Here is a 24,591-nt window from a genome sequence, read left to right on the forward strand (position 1 = left end):
TGCATTGTTGCCTACATGATTCCAATACTCCGAATTCCTAGGCAAGGGAATTCTAATATTTTGTCACGAATACTAATTACTAAGAACTATGAATATTTATGACATTCACACAAATTTATGAAACAACATAATGAAATTTGTTCACTGAATTAAATTTAAAATTAGAAATAAAAATGATCTATCAACAAGATATATAACACTATATGGTACAAATATTTGTTAAGGTTTATTTAAAATTATGTAATTGCTATCTAAATAATTTAGACTTTCACAAAAAATTTCTGTTTAATGCTCTCGCATAATTTTTTTTTTCAAGTAATATATAATAGAAATAAAATTGATAGAAAAAATTGGTTTAATCATGTTTTTTTAAAATGTAAATTTTATATTAAAATAATTTATTAAAAAATTTTGTCTCAGTCCCAGCAAGCACAATAATAGCATCCGTTTCTACGCCTATATCTAGTACAGTAATAAGAGCATCTCACACGAGGGCACACTATAATATTAATGATTTATAAGAATATACATCAACAACTTGAAACCAAATATATATAATGGTAAATCTATATCTAAAAAATGATTTAAAATAAAAGAATCTAAACAGTTCTTAGCAAAATTCTCTGAAATTCATGGTGGGGGTATCTTTGTACATGTTAGAATACATTTCTTATCTTTTTAAAATTTTAAAAATCACCTTCAATAAATGATATAAAATTGAGAAATTCTGTATACCCATGGAATCCTTTCCCAATACGATTATATATATATGGTGAATTATCCAATCAACCAGGGTTTCAACCCATCACCTCAGAATTTTTTTTTATTTTTTATATTGGCAGTATACACTTAATAAAAAAATGAAATTTTACTCCCTTACACCACTTACTCACTAAGATATGGGAGTTTAAAGAGTGGATTTTTGACAAAATGCACTTCATTAATTTTCAAATATCTCATGATTTGATTAGGTTAGAGCAATTATTTAAATTTTACTATATAACTTAATAATAGATCTTTAATATGACATATAAATAAATGCAATAGAAACACGATTTATACCAAAAACCGGAAGTACAAAACCGTAAATGGCTATAGAACACAAATCAATTTATATTTGTGTAAAATACTAGACTGGGCTATAAACTTTGGTAAAATTTTCTCTTGAAATTACTGGCAAAATAATTTTAAATATTTTATTTTAGTGTAAATCAAAAAATAAAAGAACGAAATGACTATTTATTATTTTACACGAATTTTAATAAATTATTATTTAACATTTTTTGAAACGCTAACAAAATCACCCAACTAATACGTAGATTATTTAATTGCAAAATTAAATACTTTGATTCTGCATTCTTATAGCTTCACAACAATCCTTAATTCGAAACTTATTAAAATCATGCTGGCGAATTCTTAGTTATTACTAGCCTTTCAGAAAATTATGCATTTGTAGATGCAGGACCATGCACAAGGATTCTATTGGGCCAATAAACAGGCCACTACTCACTTTTTATAATTTATTAAATTACCTTTAAGACTGTTTAATTATACATTAAATTTTGTTGTTATAACAGATTGCTTAAAGCAAAACGCATGTGCATTTTATGACCAAAGTGTTAACATAATTTTTAAATAAATTATTACGATATGATTTATTTAAAATTTATCCATTTTGGCATATAAAGAGTCATAACTCTTAGACCAACGTTTAGCCCAGTCTAGGATTTTGTACAAATTTAAAGCAGTTTGAAAAAAAAAACCTATTTTTCTATGGCCATTTCCAGTTCTGTTACTTCGGGAATTTGTTATTAATCGATTTTCTATCACATTTATTTATGTCATATTAAAGATCTATAACTAAGCTATACAATATAAAATTTATAAAGTGCATTTTATCAAAAATGTACCACGCATATCTTAGCGAATGAGCGATGTAAGGAAGTGAATTTTCATTTTTTTCTTAGTTATAGTGAATACTACAATATAAAAATAATATTTTAAATTCTGAGGGGGTAGGGTTGAAAATCGAATTTTTGCGTTTATTTGATATTCACATTCACATAAAAAAAAATTAACATCTTACATTATATAAAATTCTAATATTATCTATATAAAATATTTATATTTATATATAGTGGAGACTGGGGTTAGGTAAACCCAGGGGCTTGACTAAATCTCATTTTTCAATTAACTAGACTAGAAGGTTCAAATTTTATGCTAATATAGCTTTTATTAGTATGTATCTAGAGACAAAAAATGTTTTAAAATAATTAATTATTAAAAAAATTATTTAAATAAAATCTTGATGTCAAATTCAAAGAATTTTTACATGACAGATTTTCAATTTATATTATGTTATAATCATTTATATAAAAATTAAATTTTATAGCAAAGTTTAACACTCTTTTATAAATTTAAAAAGTTTTATGGGTGTTTCTATTGGGGCTTGTTGGTCAAAAATTTTTACTTTTCAAAAAACAAAATTTTAAAAATATGATTATATTTTTAAAAATATTTAAAAATCACTTTGATAAAGTATAGTAATAGATATCCAATCATATAATGTTCTTTATAATATCTAAAAGAACAAAAGAGTTATAGCTTTTTCGTAAAAATAGGTTAACCTAGCCCCAGTCCTAAATAAATAAATAATTTTTTTTAAATGAAGTTAAAATAATTTGCCTTTCTTAAAAAAATAAATTAAGATATGTCCTAAATTTGAAAAATAAATTACAAATCCAAACTTTTCGAACATTTAAACACAAATTAAATTAAAATATTTGAATATTAAGCTACTTCTTTCAATAAATCCGTGCCTTCCTTCTCCCTCCTCAGGTTCTGCAGGATGCGCCTCAATATCAGCTTCAACCATAACACTTAATAATGCCATCATGACTAAGGAAATAGCAAATAATCCTTTGTAGTTCATTTAGATGTGTATTAGATATCTAAGAACAATTACTTTATTATACATATTGAAAAAAAATTATATAGATATATTATAACAATAGCATACCTTAAATTTATGAAGTAAAAATTTTAAAAAGTTTTAAAAAAAATGTAAATGTAATTGCTTGTATTTCACTCCTTTATATATATAAATTTGATTGTTTACAATTTGGCAACTGTGAAATTCTATGTTTTATATAAATGTGTTAAATTAATTAAGAAAAATTAATTTTTTAAATAAATGCTGTTAATTCAAGGTTACCTTAACATATTAATCTTATTAATAATTCAATTCAATCTTTTTTAGAAATCTTGAACAATCATATAAGACACGTCATTCATTATCATGTTTATGAAATCTCTTTCTTCATGTAATTAGATATAGCTAATTAATAAATGTGTTTAATCCAGTTCCATTTATTTCTAACAATTAACTATAGCTGTATACATAAAAAAAATCTAAAGTTTAATTCAATAATGGCAAATTTTTAAAGATCTTCAATTTATCTTAAAAACCATTATCTGAAACTCATTAGGGGAAAATTTAATATCTAAGACTAATGTTGTCAAAAACACAAGATTAGATGCTTTTTTAGAAAAAAAAAGAGCGAAAACAGAATTTTAGCTAGAAAATATTATTACTTAGGAATCCAGCTTCGTATATATAGGGCATAAAGGTTTTGCTTTTTTTTGACCAAATCTTGAAGCTTAGCGATAAAAAAAAAATTTGGAATAATTTTGATTTAACCGTTATTACAAAAAGCGTCAAAATTTTGGTTTTCGACATTACGACGATTTTGTATATTTTCAGAAAAATAATAAAACCCAAGGAATTGTAGATTGTTATGTTTTGGGGTTACTCTTATTGCACATGGGTATGTATCAAATGGCAATATTTAAGAATGCATTAATTATATAAAAATAAATTTTTGGATAGATTTAAGAAGAAGTGTTTTATATATTCCCCTAATCAGTGCTAGGTTTATGATGACTTAGAGAAAAAAAATTATTTTCATGTTGTTGATTCGATGGGAAGAAAACTAGAAAACATTTTTGTATGAAAGAGAGAAATATACACGATCACAAGTAAGATTATCATTTTTTTCTAAAATGTTGCTCGAATAAGCTATAGAATCTGTCGGGGATAGTGTTATCCATGCAGGTAATTTCTTCACAAATTATTTAAAAACTAATAAATTTTGAGTTTTGAAATTTAGGCTAAATATTATTTTAATAAGGTGATTAAGTAGGTCTTCACCCAACATTTTAAATGCAATTTTAAATTTTAACACATCAAAAGTAAATTTTTAATTTTTTAACATTTTTATTAAGAAATTACTTTATAAGTGTTAATAAGACTAAATATAAATTCTAAATGATAAAATAAACTCAATAATATCATGTATAAAAATATTGACAATATTTATGAATTTAACATCTTCATGTGAAGATATGGGGCAGGTTGGCCGGGTCCCGTATTAGCCATTTTTAAGCAGTGATTATTTTCAATAAAATATATTCTACTAAATTTATAAGAACATTGAAAGCCACTAGCTAAGTGACAACAAGTTTTAAGGTGAAATATATTATAAATTAACCTGGTAAATTTTTACATATTTGACAATTTATTTTTCCATTTTAGAATAATCATTAAAGGAAAAGACGCGATGACACGCAACGCGAAAGGATAATAATTATCCTGGATAATTCATAATTCTTAATTTTTCCTTTTTAAATTTTATAATAAAAAACTTAGAGATTTTTTCTTAAATATTAATTTCTACAGTAGGTCTATGAAAAGTATAAAGCCAAGGTTAAATTTTGGAGTACATCTATGATTTTTTTATGAACAATCCCCACAACCCTTTTTACACTTCAGATATTTTACAAACCATTTAGCTTCTTCTTTAATATATAATTTTTTTGAATCCACTTAAAGATTAAATACTTAGATATTTTATCATGCTTTGCAAACAGAATATTAAGGAAGATAAAATATTTGGTTATGAAATTTTTGATATCGTTATACAGCTTGGTTGTGAATATATATAACTCGCCTTAATTAAATTAATAATATATTTTGTAAATGTATACATATGTGTTAAATTGCATGATAAACATAACTTAATAATGATTTTAAGAGACGTTTTTGTTTTCTGTTTTTTTAGAGTTTAACTTATATATTGGAAATATCGATATAAACTTAATCAACCTTAATTTTGAATAGGGTCGATAAAAATGTTTTTGACTAAGACAGTAAAATTCTAAGTACAGATAATATTACCATAATTTATTTTTCTCTTTTAGATAACTTCACTAGGTCCTTTATAAATTATTTTAATCAAGTGATAATTTAAAATGTATTTAAGATTAGGGATTCAGGGCTGTGCCGATCCACAAATCAATCATCTATAACCAATAGGATAACCGATCAGATATTTAGAAAAATATATTAACCATTCTAACTTTGAACCAATGTCTTAATAAATTAGATTACTTCCATGCAATATAAATAATTAACTGTAAACTATGGGCAGAACAATAAACACTGAAATTTTTAGATGTTTTTTGTTTTTTTATTCCGCAAAAATTAGCTATCTTATTTAAAATGTGAGCAGTATTTATAGCTGATTTTGACGATAAGGAGACTGGGGTTAGGTAACCGGGGCTTGGCAAACCACTTAATCTCATTTTAAAATTAAATACACCAGAAGGTTAAAATTTTATCCGAATATAGTTTTCATTAGTAAATATCTATGGACAAAATATATTTTAAAATAATTAATTACTAAAAATTTTATTTAAGAAATAAAATTTTGATGAAATTTTTAAAAGATTTTTACATGACAGAATTTTTTTATTAAAATGGATAATCATTTATATGTAAATTAAATTTTATTACAAAGTTTAAACATTCTTCTATAATTTGGGTAAGTTTTATCAGTATTTATCAAATCTAGATATTGTTTCAATCATGATTTGTCAATTTAGAGCTAGCGGGGTTTGCTAAATCATACACGTCAATTATGGCAATTAATAATGAAAAAAATTTTAAAATCTTGAAAAGGCAATTTCATGGCTGTTTATGATTGTTATTTAGATTTATGCTAAGAAATCTTAATATCTCCTTAAAATTCATATTATTTTATGTCCAAAATGTTTATTAAATTAGCCAAAATTAAGTTTCAATTTTTATATACAATTAGCTTCAATTTATAAGTATTATGATATTTTGAACAATAAAACAATAAAATTATTCTATACATATCATTACTAATAAATAAAAATGCATTTCAATTTATTATGGCCTAAAAAAATCAATGGTTTTGGAAGCCCCTTGAAGTGGTTTGCCTCACCCCGCTATTGGGGTTTGTTGGGCAAAATTTTTACTTTTACAAATAATATAATTTTAATAAAATAATTATATTCTTAAAATTTTATAAGGAACCTTTATAGTGGATAGTTTTAGGTATCTAATCATATATTATTTTTTATATATTATTAAAAAATCTGAAATATTTATAAACGACTTCATTATATTTCTAATATATACCTACAACAATGACATATATAATACCTAGACTAACGATTCAATTATTAAAAGTGTACATCAATGCAAGCTGGAGACCCCATCTTGGTTACGCTAATCAATATTTTTTAAACGAAAGCCTAATTCCTATATCTGATGCAAACTTTATTAAAGAATTACCGGATCATCGAGATAATAAGGAAGCAAGTTATCAATTTAATAGTAGTTTTCAACATGAGAATAATTGCTATATGTGTTACCAAAATGGCGGGTCTAGCTGATTTGCTTTTAACGACTCTTAAAAATGCATTTTAATGAATAAATCGTCAGTCTAGGTATTATATATGTCATTGACCTAAAAATTCTATATGAATTATTTTCATTAAGTGATAATTTAAAATGTATTTAAGATTAGGAATTCAAGCTGTTCCGATCCACTAATTAATCACCGATTTGATATTTTTGATATTCGCACATAACCCATCATATGATATTTAGATTAAAATATATTTACCATTCTAACTTAGAATCAATGTGATATTAAAATAGATTACTTCCTGCAAAAAACATAATTAACTGTAAATAGGGCAAAACAAGAAACACTGAAATTTTCAAGCTTTCATAGCTAAAGCTAGTTTTTTTTTTATTTCCCAAAATTAGGTTAGCAGTATTTATGGCTGATTTTGACTATAATATCTCATTTTTAGTTCACTCTAATTTTTTATACAACAAATATTTTAATCTTTTAATTATAACTTGTAATGTATAAATTTTTTGATTCGGCCTTTTATCGCTTCCGCCCATCATTTTTTTTTATGTTAATCTATTTTTCTTTAAAAAGATTATATTCACCTGCTTCTTTTTACATATTTTGATACAAAGATCGGAAATCCATTCCAATATCGAAGGTCTATTACTACTTATGAACATTAAATTTGACAAATTATTTACTCTTAAACTCGTTTTTTTATCTGCGATCAAAATCATTAGTTCAATTCACACTCGGTTGTAGGATAATTCCCATAGTTTAAGACATTTTTAAAAATTTTAATTAGTAATATCTTAATTCTTCTATAAGAAACAATCTGATTTCGGCCTCAAGTTGATTTTATGCGTTTTGCCCTCCTTGCCTATTATGAGAAGTGGTTAATATTTTACTAACATTACCTATTTCAACAACAGAAATCGATTGAAGACTTCTACAACATGAAAATTAGTATTTTTATATCATTAAGATTGATTAAAAATATTAAAGAAAAATAATATTATATACGAATCGGAACAAGACTCTGGTCAAAGAGGGCGAAATATTAACAATGGTATGAATTAAAAAAATATTATGAAATTTAATAATTGATTCATATTCAAAATAAACTTAATATTAGCGTAAAAAAATATTTATTTGAATTTGACTTTGACCATATTTAATCGGTCAAATGAACAAACCTTATATAAAACATGTACTGAGCTAATCCCTATCTTAAATTACAACATCTATTATATATATAAAAGCCGTGTCGCATTGCAAATCAAATTTAACCAATAGTATTCTTTTATAAAATATTCGTACAATAAAAATCACCATAGCTTTGTCCAATGAGAATATCATACTATATCAAACATTCATTCACATAAGCTAAACATCTTATACATCATAAGTATAATTTTTAACAAATTTTATTAGATAAATAAAATCTCCAAACTCTGAAGAACATTCTACAAGGGGAAGGGGTGCTTTGTGCCTTTCATTAGAAATATTTCTACAATCTAATATATATTTGCATTTTATACAATTATATATATCATTGCTACAATTTTTATTTCTGAACATATTAAAAAGGCAATTTTTATGCATTATTTTATCATGAATTTTTTTATATATAAATAAATATTTGCTTTTATATGATAGGGAATTAGAATAATATTCCCAATATTTCACAAAATATAATAATGATTTTGTCATTCATAAATTTTACCAATTTTTCTTCCTATACAAAAATAGATAAGTTAGGTGGAGGTGAAATATTCATTTTTCAAAAGTCTAATTTTTAATGAATTTTATTTAAATAAATAAAATCTCCATTTCCACAATTTAATATATATTTGCATTTATACAATTATATATATCATTGCTACAATTTTTATTTCTGAACATATTAAAAAGGCAATTTTTATGCATTATTTTATCATGAATTTTTTTATATATAAATAAATATTTGCTTTTATATGATAGGGAATTAGAATAATATTCCCAATATTTCACAAAATATAATAATGATTTTGTCATTCATAAATTTTACCAATTTTTCTTCCTATACAAAAATAGATAAGTTAGGTGGAGGTGAAATATTCATTTTTCAAAAGTCTAATTTTTAATGAATTTTATTTAAATAAATAAAATCTCCATTTCCACAATTTAATATATATTTGCATTTATACAATTATATATATCATTGCTACAATTTTTATTTCTGAACATATTAAAAAGGCAATTTTTATGCACTATTTTATCATGAATTTTTTTATATATAAATAAATATTTGCTTTTATATGATAGGGAATTATAATTTTATTCCCAATTATTTCATAAAATATGAAATATAATGATTTTGTCATTCATAAATTTTTCCTTTTTCTTCCTACTACAAAAATTGATAAGTTAGGTGGAGGTGAAATATTCATTTTTCAGAAGTCTAATTTTTAATAATTAAATAAATAAAATCTCAAAACTCTGGAGAACATTATACAAGGAGTGCTTTGTGTAATAAATATTCTCACAATCTAATAAATATTTGCATTTTATACAATTATATATCTTTGTTACAATCTTTAAAAAAATTGAAAGTGGACCAAGCAAAAAATTAATATAATGATTGATTTGGCTCTTAATGTATTATTTTAATGTTTTTTACTTAAATTATAAATTATAAAATAAAGTAATAATATCTAATAAATAGAAGTCAGCTGCTCATTTTGCCTGAAATACTGTATCACCTGCCTATTGCTTTAAAAAAATTTAATCCTCCCACTCACCAACCTAATGTCTTTCCGTCTATCTAAAGAATATGCGGGTTTATGTTAGGCACATCTAGCAAGAATAAATTTTCTTAGGTATTGCTGAATGTATAAAAATTTATTTAGGAATATTTTTTTATTGATAATTTTTACAGATTTTATGAAATTTAATATAATAAAAATTCATATGTTTCGAATATATATTTATATTGAAGGTAAATATATCAAGAGACCTGTAAGTACCAAGCAAAGCCTGCCCTGAATTTTTTTTTGAAAATATTTTGCATGGCCCGGTCTGGATATTTTTAATATTATATTGTATACAATTTTTATAGATAATAATAGCTATTTAAAATATACAGTCCCGACTTGTGTTTATTTAAAATTTTTAGGTCCAGCCCTGATATATCTTAAAAAAGTTAAAATATGGCCTACCTGTACCTGTATCAAAATATATTTTCTTATAATAGGAGCATCTTGAAGAATGAATCTATATTATGAGAAGATGCAAACTTATTCCCTGGGGATAACAATTCACCAAGGAGTGCTTTGTGGCTTCCAAAACCCTTAAGGAAGGATCCATTTCACAATCTAATAAATATTTGCATTTTATATGATTACTAGCTGATGTTTACCAAGAATTTGTATTCTCCTTAATTTGATGATGGATAAATTAAAAATAAGCCTATATGAGGTGTGAATCAGAAATTTACCTTATTTTGTGAGAGTTAATTCCAAAATTTTTGTTATTCTTATAATATCTATTGCATTTAATATGAACAAATATTTGAAATTGAATATACTTATTTATTAATTTCCTTATTTTTTTAATTTTTATTATTTATGTCCTCAATAAAAAAATATAATCTTGCTAGATGAGGTTTTACATAGTTATCGTGGAAACAGATTTTGGATTTGAACTTATTAAGAATGAGTCTTTTAAAATTGGCTTCAAGTTGTAGACCAATTATTTTAGGAAGAGCATTACTACAGTGTTCCATCATCAAGATATCAAAAATTTATATCCAAATTAAATTTAGATTTAAGATTATGAATACCAAGGTAAAATAAACGAGGACGTGTGCCTCCTGCTGGATCTTTTCGTCACAATTGACATGTGGGCTGAATAAAGGAGTTTTAATGTTACTGCTACTGAAATCATTTTTAAAGTCTACTTTGATTATAGCCATGTTAAGGAGGATTTTGGATATAAAATGGCATGTGAAGCTATTTTGCTTTCTCCCTTAACACCAACTCCTAATTGATACGTATACTTAATATGTTAAGACCCTGGGTTTTGACCAGTGGCAATTATTTTTGCTAATAATCTTTTAAATAGCCCATTGCAATGGGGTGAATACCACCATAGTGTTTGTGAGATAATCAGGTTTGCCCCCATAAGTGATTCGATTCTATGATGACAGGTCTTTTTTATTTAGGAAGGTTTTTAAAAGCATTTAAATAATTCTTTGAGATGTATGTATTATAAGAAGTCAGAGGACAAAAACCATTGCGACTGGATGTGGAAATGTTAAAGAATTGATATATATCATAACTCATAATCATATATTTTTTATTCCATATTTTTCATAATATATTTGACCTTTTCTCTAAAATTTTATAGAAATCTTGGAAGAATAAATACGGATAATCTATTCCTCTAATGTGACTATTCTGATTCATCCATCGTCAAATAAAGGTAAAATTTAATTTATCCATAAGGAGAAAATTCTGATTCCCTTTTGAATAATATAACTGCCCATTTCTTTATTATAATTTGAAAAAACATTAATCATTGCTCTTACATGTATTTTTCTAAATATTTTGCAACTTTATAAACTTTAAGCCAAGATACATTAAATTTTATTAAATTCTCTTATTGGAAATAATTTGAACCACTTTACTTATTAATAGCTAATTCTCTTCCTTTTTTTTGTGGAAGTTACAAAATTTAAGTAATTATATTTTTGATATCACTATCTGAATAATTTATAATGTTGAAAATAATCTCGTTCGCATTTATATTTTTCATGTTCTTAAATATTAAGTTACATTGAAAACGCTGAACAAAATTAATAAAGTTATATTAAGAAAACTTTAGTGTTTGAGAAATTAAACGCTAATTATTTAAGTGTGCAGTTTTGATATCGTTATTTTTGATAATAATTTCTTAATTTTAAAATATTGGCCAACCTTATATGGGAGATAAAATTTTTGTATAGTACTATAACGACTAATTTTAAAACTAAATTTTTTTAAAAAAATTGCTTTCCCAAAAATGAAGATAAAAAAATGTCCTAGTTTCTTTCTTCCTTTCTGATATCTTTAATAGGGAAAGTATTCAATTATTATAATGAGTAAGAAAAGGGGATTGTTTAAATTTTTAATTACCTATACAATTGCTTCAAGTATATTCCTCTCCTAATACATACTTACTAAATTATTACCATTGATGCCTCAAAATATCTATCAATGTGAAATACTGATAAATATAAATAATGCTTCGCTCTATGTTTATTTTTAACAGAATTATTGGGCAAATAGAGGGGGATGTTTTATCGATTATTTACAGTTTAAAAATATTTTGAACAATGGCCTTTATTATCAATCGTTTGAAAGAAAAATATCGGTAATTTATCATCTAGATTTACTTTTTCTGTATTGTTGCTTGCCAGATTCTAATACTCTTTATTCCTAAACAAGGAAATTTTAATTACTATAAACTATGTGTATTTATGACATTTACAACAAATTTATAAAACAACATAATGAAATTTGTTCACTGAATAAAATTTGAAATTAGAAAATGACTTTTCTAGTTCCAAAATATTGAATGCCTGCTTTGATAAACAAATTATTTATCTTAACTTCTTCAATTAATTCTTTAGCTCGCATAAACACATAAGCAGTTCAAGATTTTAGAATTAAGCTTAACTGACTCTCTCATGTAAATCGAGAAAGAAAAATTAGACTTTTGCAGGTCTTGCTAAGGATAATTATTTCGTTTTAGGTATTGTATACTGCAGTGTCCTCTCACTAATGGGTAAAATATAAAATGATTTAATTATAAAGTTGCTCTAGTGATGTTATATATTTTATTGACTTAAAGAGTTACCCTCCCTCACCCAAGTTTCTATTGAAATTTCAACGATATATTTAGACAGATCTCCGTGTTAGAAGATTCTGTGTATATTATATATCACTCTAGGGTACAAGTATTTGTTAAGGTTAATTTAAAATTATATTACCATATTTTAGCAATGTCTTATATTATTTAAGGGCTAACTTGATTTCTATTAAAATAAAATCATATATTCAATATCTATTTAAATTCTAACTTTCAATCTTTATGGGGATTAAGAATTTCTTAATATTTTAATATTTTACGATTTCACAGGAATTATATTCCAGCATATGTAGAACACCTAACCTATAATTTCACACAGTTTTCACTAGAAATTTTGGTGCATTTTTTTAATTTTTTTGGTAAATCTATATATAAAAAAGATATAAATTAAAATTATATAACAGTTATGCAAAACTGTGTGATCGGTGGGGGTATCTTTATGTTAGAATACATTGCTACTAAAAATTTCAAATTCACTTTCAGTAAATGATATAAAATTGAAAAATTCTGAACAAAAAATCTTTAATGAATAATTTCAAGAAATAAAATATTGATTTCAAATTCAAAGAATTTTTACTTGACAGAATTTAAATTTAAATTAAGTTAAATTTAATTTAATAGCAAAGTTTTAAAACTCTTTTTTAAATTTAAGTTTTATATAGATCTAAACTAATATTTTATTTATCAGTGTTATTTTAGGTTTACTTAGATCAAATTTTATAAATATCTTTTTTTGAGTAACTGTAACGCAAAACATTACTCGTTACTTTATTTTCTTAAAAAACATGTAAAAAACATATTTTATTGCATTATAAAAATACTTTTATTTATTTTTTAAATTTATAAATAATTTAAGCCAAATTTTAAATTGAAATCAACCACCAAATTTCTTGATTTTTATTTTATATTTTCTTTGTTAAATTTTCGATCAAGATTATTAATCTAATTAATATTGAATCATTCAATGTATGTAAATTTATATTCTTATTAATACTATAATTTATTTTATAAAGAATATTATGCCAATTTTACAGTTTCTTTTGATGAAAATGAGTAAAGCCTGCCTTGGCTCCAATATGAAACATTTTTTACATCAATAAAGAAAACTAAGTGCACAAAGTTTACACTTTATAAGGGTAAATTGTGCCCCAACTAAAATATTTTAACCTCAATTGAGGATTAAACATGGGCATCCTCCAAGCTGCGCAGCCATTTTTAATGAAAAAATTGGATATCTGATTATATGATTATAACAAGATCGAACTATTCCTATAACTCCGTGAAATTAATATAGTCTTATTAAGGAAAATTGCCACAAATTTGACGAATCTTGTGATAAATCCAAATTGCATAGATTTTTAGATAATGACAAGTCGTTCATTGATGAATATTATATGCTTTATATATAATTTTATAAGTTATGGAACTTATTCCTATGGCTCTTTCGATTTTAGAGAGAGAAAAAAATGCATTTGGGAAATATCACTCCCACGATAACTATTATAATATTTTAAAAAAAATGGTTTAAATAATTTCATTTTGTATGCCATTTATTAATGCAATTCTGCAAGACAAAGATAAAAGGTATGTACACTTGAAGTATTGTTCACAAATTATATTTTTATAATATTCTATTTCAATTGAATATAAATTTTCTGCAATAATTCACCCGTTATATATTTTAAAAAAATTATTATAAAAAAATATTATATATATTATTTTTTGCATAATTTTATTTATATTGTTTTTACCCAGCTATTGAAGCTTGTTGAGTAAAAATTTCACTTTTTAAAAAGCAAAATTTCAAAAATATGATTATATTCATAAAAATATTTAAGAGGCACTTTTATAAAGTTAGTAATAGATATCGATTCATATAGTGTTCATTATAATAACTAGAAGAACAAAAGAGTTATCGCTTTTTTGTAAAAATAGGTTAACCTGGCCCCATTATCCCCTAAATAAATAAATAATTTTTTTAAAATGAAGTTAAAATAATTTGCTTTTCCTAAAAAAAATAAATAAAGCTATGTCCTAAATTTGAAGAAAAAAATTACAAATCCCAAACTTTTCCAACATTATAACACAAATTCTTACCAATCCAATATCAGTCTATCCACAGATTAGGCGCCTTTAATTAGGCAAAACCTTCACCTAGCAAGAATAGATTGATACTGCATTGTTGCTTGCCAGATTCCAATACTCCGTATTTCTAATTCTAAGCAAGGGGATTCTAATTATTAGGAACTATGATGATTTTTTACAACAAATTAATAAACCAACATAATGAAATTTGTTCACTGAATAATATTTGAAATTAGAAATAAAACTGATAGATTAACAAGATATGCCATTTCTGAATAATTTAATTAAAAAGTTGCTCTAGTGATGATATATATTTTATAGACTTAAAGTGTTACCCTTACCCTCCTTTTGCAACGATATATTTACACTGATCCCCTTGTAAAAAATTCTTTGTATATTACATATCACTCTAGGGTAAAAGTATTTGTTTAGGTTTATTTAAAATTGTATGATCATATTTTAGCAATGTCTCATATTATTTAAGGGCTACGATGATTTTTATTATAATAAATTCAGAATTTCACAAATAAATTCTTTTTAATGCTCTTATAAGATTGTTTTCAAGTAATATATATTAGATATAAAAATGATAAAAAAAATTGGTTATAAACATGTTTTTTTATATGTAAATTTTATATTAAAATAATTTATTAAAAAATTTTGTCTTGGCTCCAGCAAGCGCAATATAAGCATCCGTTTCTACGTCTATATCTATGACAGAAAAGATGGCATCTCACACCATGGCATACTATAATATAAATGATTTATAAAAACGAATTGAAACCAAATATATACAACATAAGTGCTTTTTGTTTCTAAACTCTTTTTTTTTACACACTAAAAATAAATTAATATATTATGTCGTAATTGGACTATTGAATCTTTATGGAAATTAAGAATTTCTCAATTTATAAAAAACCATTTTCAAAATATTAAAATCTGATTTCACCAGAATTATATTCCGGCATGTGTGAAATACCTAACCTATAATTTCACACAATTTTCGCTAGATATTTTTGTGTATTTATTAAATTTATATGGTTAATATATATAGATAAAAAAAATTATATCACAGTTCCAGGCAAACTGAATTCAGGGTGGGGGTATCTCTATACATGTTAGAATACATTTTTAATCTTTTTAGAGTTTTAAAAATCACCTTAAGTAATTGATAATAAATTGAGAAATTCTGAATACCCATGGAATCTTTTCCCAATTACTATATATATATCTCAAATCAACCATTAACCCTTTTTTAAAAATTTTTATGGTAGTATACATTATACATAAAGAAATGATAGTATACTTTCTTACACCAGTTACTAGCTAAGATATGAGCGTTTTAAAAGTGGATTTTTGACAAAATGCACTTCCTTAATTTTCAAATATCTCAAAATTAAATAGATAGAATAGAGTGATTATTTAAATTTTATTATATAACTTAATAATAGATATTTAATATGACATGTATATAAATGCAATAGATGCCAGATTTATACCAAAAACATGAAGTACAAAACCGTTAATGGCTTATAGAATAAAAATCAATTTATATTTGTGCAAAATCCTAGACTGGGCTAAAGACTTTGGTAAAATTTTCTCTTGAAATTGCTTCGAAAAATAATTTTAAATATTTTATTTTAGTATAAATCAAAAATAAAATAACGATTATTTATTATTTGACACGAATTTAAAAGATTATTACTTAACATTTCTTGAAAAGCTAATAAAATCTGCCAACTAATTTATAGTTCATTTAATCGAAAAATTAATTATACTTATAACTTCACAACAATCCTTAATTCTAAACTTATTAAAATCCAATTTATATGCTGGCGAATTCTTAGTTATTACTGACCTTTCTGAAAATTATGCATTTGTAGATGCAGGACCACGCACAAGGATTCTATTGAGCTAATAATCACATTATTCACTTTTTATAATTTATTATACATTACTGTTAAGAATGTTTAATTAAATTATTAAATTTTGCTGTTATAACAGATTGTTTCATGTATTTTATATTTATTTTAATGAAATTGATCGTATTAATAGTTAGAGTTCATAATTTTTTAGATGGGGCATTTAAATATAAAAAAAAACTTTAGTAATCTCTACAATCATGAAATTTATTTTGGGATAAATGCATAGCGGCATTTATTTGCAACCGCATCTGGTAAAAGTCCCTGTGACAGTTTCGGGAGCGTTACTAAACACTTAGGACCTTGCAGCGTTCATATGATCATATATAGACAACAATTGATTTATATAACTATGCAAGAAATAATATCAGAGAAGTAAATCATATATTTGTTAGCCCTGATGAAAATTTAGGTATGAAAAATCATCTTAAAATTTATGTTAAATTTTATTATTTTGTCATATAAAGGATCAAAACTCAGATACCAACGTTTTCAGTCTAGAATTTATATAAATATTAAGCAATTTGAAAAAAAAAACCTTTTTTGTCTATGACCATTCCCGGTTTTTTGTATTAATCGGGTTTCTATCACATTTATTTATGTCATATTAAAGATCTATTATTTTTAAATTATTGCTCTAATCTAATCAATCTAATCTTGAGTTATTTGAAAATTAAGGAAGTGCATTTTGTCAAAAATGTATTTTCGCTCTTTAAACCCCAATATCTTAGCGAGTAAGCGGTGTAAGGAAAAGAAAATTTCAAAAAATTCTGAGGAGGTCGGGTTGAAAATCGATTTTTTAATTGTTGATTTGATATGGAGTTCACCAGTTCACCATACTTACATTCACATAAAAAAAATTAATATCTTACATAATATAAAATCCTAATATTACCGATATAAATTATTTATGTATATATATATAGTGAGACTGGGGTTTGGCAAACCCAGGGGCTTAGCAAACCACTATATCATTTTTCAATTAACTAGACTAGAAGGCTCAAATTTTATGCTAAATATCTTTTATTAGTTATGTATCTATAGACACAAAATCTTTTAAAATGATTAATTTTTAAAACATTTATTCAAGAAATAAAATATTGATGACAAATTCTAAGGATTTTTACTTGACAGAATTTCAATTTGAATTAAGTTATAATCATTTATATATAAATAAAATTTTATAGTAAATTTTTAACACCCTTTTATAAATTTAGAAAGTTTTATGGGTATTTATTTTGTTCCTACATTTTATATTAAATAATTATGTAGATCTAAATTAATATTTATTTGGCATTTTTATTTTAGGTATACCTAGATCAAATTTCATAAATAATATAAGAGATATCAAGAAACTGGCTTACTTAGGCAAAATAATTAAGAGAGTATTCAAAGTAAATCAAAGCTAATAAAATATTTTATGGTCTTTAAATTAAAAAGATATCAATTATTTTCTTCAATATTTTATATTGTTTTTTAGATAAAAATAAAAAACCTATCATATGGCATTTAATATGAAAAAAAACATAACAAAATCTTGGAAATAAATCTCATGCCTGGACGATTGGTATTTAGGATTTATGCTAAGAAATCATTATTTTTTATATTTACAAAGTGTTTATTAAATTAACCAAAATTAGTTTCTATTTTTACAAAATAATTAGCTTCATTGTAAAAGTATCTTGGTATTTTGTAAAATAAAATTATTTTATAATCATTATTAGTAAATAAAATAGCAATTCAATTTAATATAGCTTATGAAAACTTGATTTAAAAACCTCTTGAAGTGGTTTTCTTTACCCAGCTATTCAGGCTTGTTGGGAATTTTACTTTTTAAAAGCAAAATTTCAAAAATATGATTATAATCTTAGAAATATTTAAAAGGCGCTTTTATAGAGTAATATGAAATAGGTATCGATATATAGTCTTCTTTATAATATATAAAATAACAAGATTTATAGCGATTTCGTAAAAAGGTTTGACTAGCCCCAGTCTCTCTTAAAAAATAATAAATAGTTCTTTTTAAAAATGAATTTAAGATTATTTGCTTTTCCTAAAATAAATAAATTAAGCTATGTCCTAAATTTGAAAAAAAAAAATTACCAATACAAACTTTTCCAACATTTAAACACAAATCATAATTAAAAAATTTGATTATATATATAAGCTACATCTATCAACAAATCCGGGCCTTCCTTCTTCATCATCAGGCTCTGCAGGATGCGGGTATATATCAGCTTCAATCATAACATTTAATAATATCATCATGACCAAAGATATGGCAAATAATCGTTTGTAATTCATATTCAAGATGTTGATATCTAAGAAGAATTATTTTATTATATCTTTGCATACCTTAAAAAAATCTTTGAAGTAAAAATTTTAAAAAAGTTAATGTATTTGTTTGACTCTTTCACTCCTTTATTTATATTTGGCTAATGTAAATTCTATGATATAAATGTGTAAAACTAAACTTTAAAAATTTTTTAATTTTTTAAATAAATGCTTTTAACTCAAGGTTACTTTAACATTTTTATCTTATTCTTAATACAATTCAATTTTTTTTAGAAATCTTGAACAATCTTATAAGAAACGTCATTCATTATCATGTTTATGAAATCTCTTTCTTCGCCTAAATAGATATAGCTAATTAATAAATGTGTTAAAAGCAGTTCCATTTATTTCTAACAATTAACTATATCTGTACTTCAAAAAATCTAAATTTTAATAATGGCAAATTTTAAAAGATCTTATCAACAGTTTTTTATAGAAACCATTATCTGAAACTCGATAGGCGAAAATTTAAGACTAATGTTGTCAAAAACAAGAAGGTTAGGTGCTTTTTAAAAAACATAGAATAAAACATAATTTTGTCTAACAAACATTATTTAAGAAACCAGTTTGGCATATGTTTTGGCAGAAAGGATCTCGAGGCTCAGGTAAAAAAAAAATTTGCCGAATATTTTGATTTAACCGTTTTTCAAAAAGCGTAGAAATTTTGATTTTAGACATTACGATATTATAACTTAATCGAGCAATATGTTAAACAAAATTAAATAATAATAATTTTCCATAGGATCATGTATATTGATCCTCTCTTTCATATAAAAATGTTCTAGTTTTCTTTCCTTCGAATTAACAATGTTATTGGAAAGAATTTTTTTCTAACTTATCTATAATTCATCAGCAAGCTAGCGGTGATTAAGGAATCCGTATATCATTCTTCTTAAATAGATTCTTTAATTTATCTTTTCTCTAAGCATCATTGCATTCTTTAAAATTGCCGCTTTGCATTCATCTAGTGAAAGTCAACGGTCCGGCCCTATCGGTTTTAGACCGAGACCGGACCGATTTTCGGACCGATCTTTCTTTGAGGACCGTGGTACGGACCGGTTTTTTATTATTATTTAAGTTTGCTTTACTATTGAATTAATTATATTTTATTTTATAATATTTTTCTAGATGAGTTATTTAGATTTTGTTAATTTTTATTTTACAATATGAAAACCATAAGTTTACATTTTACTTATAGTCCCAATAAAAAACATAGAGTATGTGTTTACTGCACTGCAATACTAAATTCAATGTATCGTCAGCAACAAGTAACAAAAAAATTGTTTATAATTTTTAAGCAATAATGAAATCAAAATAAGCAGTATTATTATTAAAATATTTTGGTTATTATTTATATATTCTATTTTTTCTTAAGAAACTGTCTGAATAATTCATTGTCAAAATAACTTAACCTTATTCTTAATAAAATAATTAGGTACCTTAAGCAGACATCTGATAAAACAAAAAATATATACTTCTAATAATGAAAATGAAAATATCTCAAAAACACAATCTACTCTTAATTTTAATATGCCCTCCACAAGCACAAAATCACTTTCTTCAATATTGTTTATATAATACTCTTATATTTAATAAAATGATAAAACAAATTAAATTAGGTTAAAAAAATATGTTTTTTAAACAAACCGGTCCGATAGTATCGGTTCAGTCTGGACCAAAGACCGGACCGTGATCTTCACTACTTGCTTACAAGATTCACCTGTGCAAAAACATCATATTAAAACCAGAGTAACATAAAAATAAAAAAACTCTACATTTCTTTTGGTTAGTTTTTTTTTAATTTTTCTTAAAAAGTACTAAATCGTCGTAATGTAGAAACCCTAAATTTAGACGCTTTTTGAAAAATGGTTAAATTAAAATTTTTGCCAATTTTTAAATTATAAAGTCTCGAGATTTGGTCAAAAGAAAGCAAACCCTTTCTGTCAACTATTTGCGAAATCTGGATTCTGAAGTAATATTTTTTTAACCAAAATTGTGTTTTCGCTCTTATATTATAAGATCTTTTAAAATTTGGCATTATTAAATTAAACTTCACATTTTTGGATATATAGCCAATCATCCTTTAAGAAAATTAAATAATATTAACAATGACAGGGCCTAACTGGATTTTAAACACAATTAATTACTTTTACCAATTTATATTTTAAAAAAAGAGATTTCTTAAAAATGATAATGTATAATTTGTTTTATATATTGTCCAGGGTTTCAAAAAAATTTGAATATATATAAGGATATGAGAAAATTTAAACAATAAGATAAAAATTTTGACATAACTTTGAATATATTTAATTAATTTAACACGTTTATAGAAATCATAGAATTTTACAATTGCCAAGTTGTAAACAATCAAATTTTTTATATAAAGGAGTGAAAGAGTCAATCAAGTACATAACATTTTTTTACAACTTTTGAAATTTTTTTTCAAATATTTCACTAAGGTATGTATACTATTTGTTATAATTCTATATAATCTTTATTTATATAAAAATAAAATAATTTTTCTTAGATACCCTCTCACCCATCTTAAATAAATGAACTACAAACTATTATTTGCTATAATTTTGGTCATGATGGCATTATTAAGTGTTATGATTAAAGCTATTGAGGAACATACTCCAATGAGTATGGGCATAAAATGTATGGAAGAGGAGGTAGCTTTTATATCTAATAGAATTTTTTTAATTTCATTTATGTTCAAATTTCAGAAAAGTTTGGATTTAAATTTTTTTTTCAATTTAAGACATAGCTTAAGTTATTTTTTACGAGAAGCAATATATTTTTTTAATTCATTTATAAAACATTATTTATTATTGTGTAGGGAAATTGGGGATAGTCCATCCGATTTTATCGGTTATAACTCTTTTGTTCTTTTAAATATTATAAATAACGTTTTTATTGTTCAAAATGTAATACTATAAAATTGAAACTAATTATATTTAAAAATTGAAACTTAATTTTGATTAATTTAATAAACATTTTGGACATACAAAAAATAAGGACCTTAAGGAGATATTATGATTTCTTAGGATAAATCTTAAATATCATTTATGCTAATCCGTAAAACTTTCCAAGATTTTGAAATATTTTTCTTCATATTAACTGCCATAAGAAAAAACAATATATATCATCATCTTAGATAAATATTTATCTTATTTTACTTAAAAACTTATATTTTGTTTTACTTTTATATTCTAATTTATATTTTATTTAGGTTTTATATATGTTTTTATTTTTATTACTAATAAAAGCTATATTAGGATAAAATTTAAACCTTCTATTCTATATAATTTAACAATGAGATTAAGTGATTAGCCGCCTCGGGTATACCTAACCCCAGCTTAACCTATATATATGGGTAAATATTAGGATTTTAGAATATATAAATTTCTCAATTTTAAATCATTTTTTTGAAGGTGATTTTCAAAATCTTATTTAATTAGAAATGTATTCCAACATGTATGGAGATACCCATAGGGTAGATTTCAGACAATTTTGCCTAGAACTGTTGAAATACTTTTTATTTATATTTTATATATGGATTTTCCATATAAATTATAAAAAAACAACAAAGTTTCTGGCATGAATTGTGTGAAATTTATAGGTTAGATTTTTACACTTGGTGTTATACAATTCCAGTGAAATCAGATTTTTAAAAATTTATCAAATAACCGTCAGTATTCAAAAATTGAGAAATTCTTAATCCCATATATTTTTTTTTGTAAATGGGTAAAATAAAAAAACTTTTATGTTGAATATTTTTTAGGGTTTAAATTTGCATTTGATGTTACTATTGTTTCATATCATTATAGTGTGACCTTTTGTGAGACGCAATTTGGTTTGTCATTATGGATACCGACGTTTTAATTATTGCTTTTATTGCTCTTGCGAATCAATCGGCTCAATCGGTGGGTGAATGCATTAATATCGAATTTACGGATAATAAATATATTATTTTAACAAATTATTTAAATGTAAAATTTGCGCAATAATTAAAAAAAAATGTTTGATATCCTATTATTTTTTTGTAATTATAATGAAAAAACCCTATAAGAGATTAAAAAGAATTTATTTGTGAAAGTCTGAATATTAATAGCTATTAATTTTATTATCTTATTTAAGTAAAAATCATGTTGGCAATGAAATTAGAAGTGACATTTCTAAAAAATTGATAACATCATTTCTAATAATTTAACAATACTTATATACCCTATCTTCTAACAAGGGGGTAGAGTACAACTGCATCGTTTCAAAATGTACTTGGGAAAGGAGTTTTTGTTTAATAATATATTAATATACATCGTGAGTAGAGCAACTTTATAATTTAATCATTTTATATTTTACCCATTAGGTAGTGGAGCTCTGCAATATACAATATCTAAAATAAACTAAATATCATTAGTAAAACAATGCAAAAGTCTAATTTTTTAATCTTGATTCACAATGATATTAGTCCGTTAAGCATAAATTTAATTCATAAAATTGTGAAATGATACTGAGTTTTCTTCTGTGTTAAGAGCCAAAAAAGTTTAAAAAAATTTTAATAAATTTTATTATCAGAATGGGCATTCAATACTTTGGAACCAGAAGAGACATATCTTGTTAATCGATTATTTTTATTTTAATTTCCATTTTTATTCAGTGAACAAATTTCATTATGTTTTTCATAAATTTATTGTAAATGGCGTAAATGACTAGTAATCGTGCAAAAAATTAGAATTTCCTTGCTTATGTATACAGAGTATTGGAATCTGGCAAGCAACAATGCAAAAAAAGTCAAACTAGATGATAAATTACAGATATTTTTCTTCGAACTGATTGACTACAAAGGCTTATTGTTTGAAATTTATTCAAAAAATTAAAATGGGAGCAGTATTTATGGCTGTTAACGTCTAATGCTATATTTCCCATTAAAAATTATCAAGATTGCATGCACAATATCTTTGTAATCCTGCAATTCCTGATTGTTTAGAGAATGTAAACTTTGCCCTTCCCTCAATCTAAGAAAAAAAATTTGGGATATTATTAGACAATAGTTCAATTAATTATATAACTTTCAAACAAAGGTTATCTGTTGATCAAACGACTCTTGAAACATGATTTTTAGATTTATTTTTCGAAATTTTAAATTGGTTAATTCCACATTCATATATTTCCAATAGTCAGCATTTTACATTTCATTAAAATCAAGTTTAAATGTTGGTAATTTTTTAGTTATTTGTGATTTTTCCGAAATTATGATTTTTTGGCGCAGGACAACTTTCATATAGCGAGACTACTCTTCATTTATGGTGTATTATCGGGAAAATAATATGAACAAACATAATAACTAATGGGATGTCCCCTTCCTGTTTAAAATAAACCGCGCAGTTTATTTATTACAGATTAAAATTATTAATTTTCTCAAATCAAAAAATTTTATTTTTCTGATGCCGAAATAAATTTATAAATAAATTAAAAATTCATAATCTTTGCCATCATAAACTCCGGCATCATGGTAGAATGTCACGCAACTGCCCATGGTAAATGTGGTTGTGATAGTTTGGGTTAATTTTTGATTAACAAATTTACGCGGTTATAATACGATTATGAATAAGAAAAAATTTAAA

At 24.2% G+C, this 24,591-nt stretch overlaps 3 long non-coding RNA genes across 5 annotated transcripts; 1 reads left to right on the forward strand and 2 right to left on the reverse strand.

Moving 5' to 3' along the window:
- Window positions 1-207: 207 nt before the first annotated feature.
- Window positions 208-3,173, reverse strand: LOC135925102 (uncharacterized). Of its 2 annotated transcripts, none has more exons than XR_010571532.1 (3): window positions 3,020-3,173; window positions 2,800-2,951; window positions 208-499 (listed from the first exon to the last, which is right to left on the reverse strand). It is a non-coding gene; the product is annotated as an uncharacterized LOC135925102 (long non-coding RNA). The 2 variants fall into 2 exon arrangements; XR_010571531.1 differs by having other exon boundaries at window positions 2,800-2,964; window positions 3,020-3,162.
- Window positions 3,174-15,123: 11,950 nt separating this feature from the next.
- On the reverse strand, window positions 15,124-19,123 carry LOC135923100 (uncharacterized). Its single transcript, XR_010571130.1, has 2 exons — window positions 18,802-19,123; window positions 15,124-15,456 (listed from the first exon to the last, which is right to left on the reverse strand). It is a non-coding gene; the product is annotated as an uncharacterized LOC135923100 (long non-coding RNA).
- Window positions 19,124-20,921: 1,798 nt separating this feature from the next.
- On the forward strand, window positions 20,922-23,062 carry LOC135923282 (uncharacterized). Of its 2 annotated transcripts, XR_010571173.1 has the most exons (4): window positions 20,922-20,936; window positions 21,295-21,369; window positions 21,492-21,636; window positions 22,795-23,062. It is a non-coding gene; the product is annotated as an uncharacterized LOC135923282 (long non-coding RNA). The 2 variants fall into 2 exon arrangements; XR_010571172.1 differs by lacking the exons at window positions 20,922-20,936; window positions 21,295-21,369 and adding an exon at window positions 21,371-21,423.
- The last annotated feature ends 1,529 nt before the right edge of the window (window positions 23,063-24,591 follow it).

This window comes from Gordionus sp. m RMFG-2023, chromosome 2 (genome assembly GCF_954871325.1).
Source record: "Gordionus sp. m RMFG-2023 chromosome 2, tfGorSpeb1-WG-v2, whole genome shotgun sequence".
In the NCBI taxonomy this organism is placed as follows: Eukaryota; Metazoa; Nematomorpha; class Gordioida; order Chordodea; family Parachordodidae; genus Gordionus; species Gordionus sp. m RMFG-2023.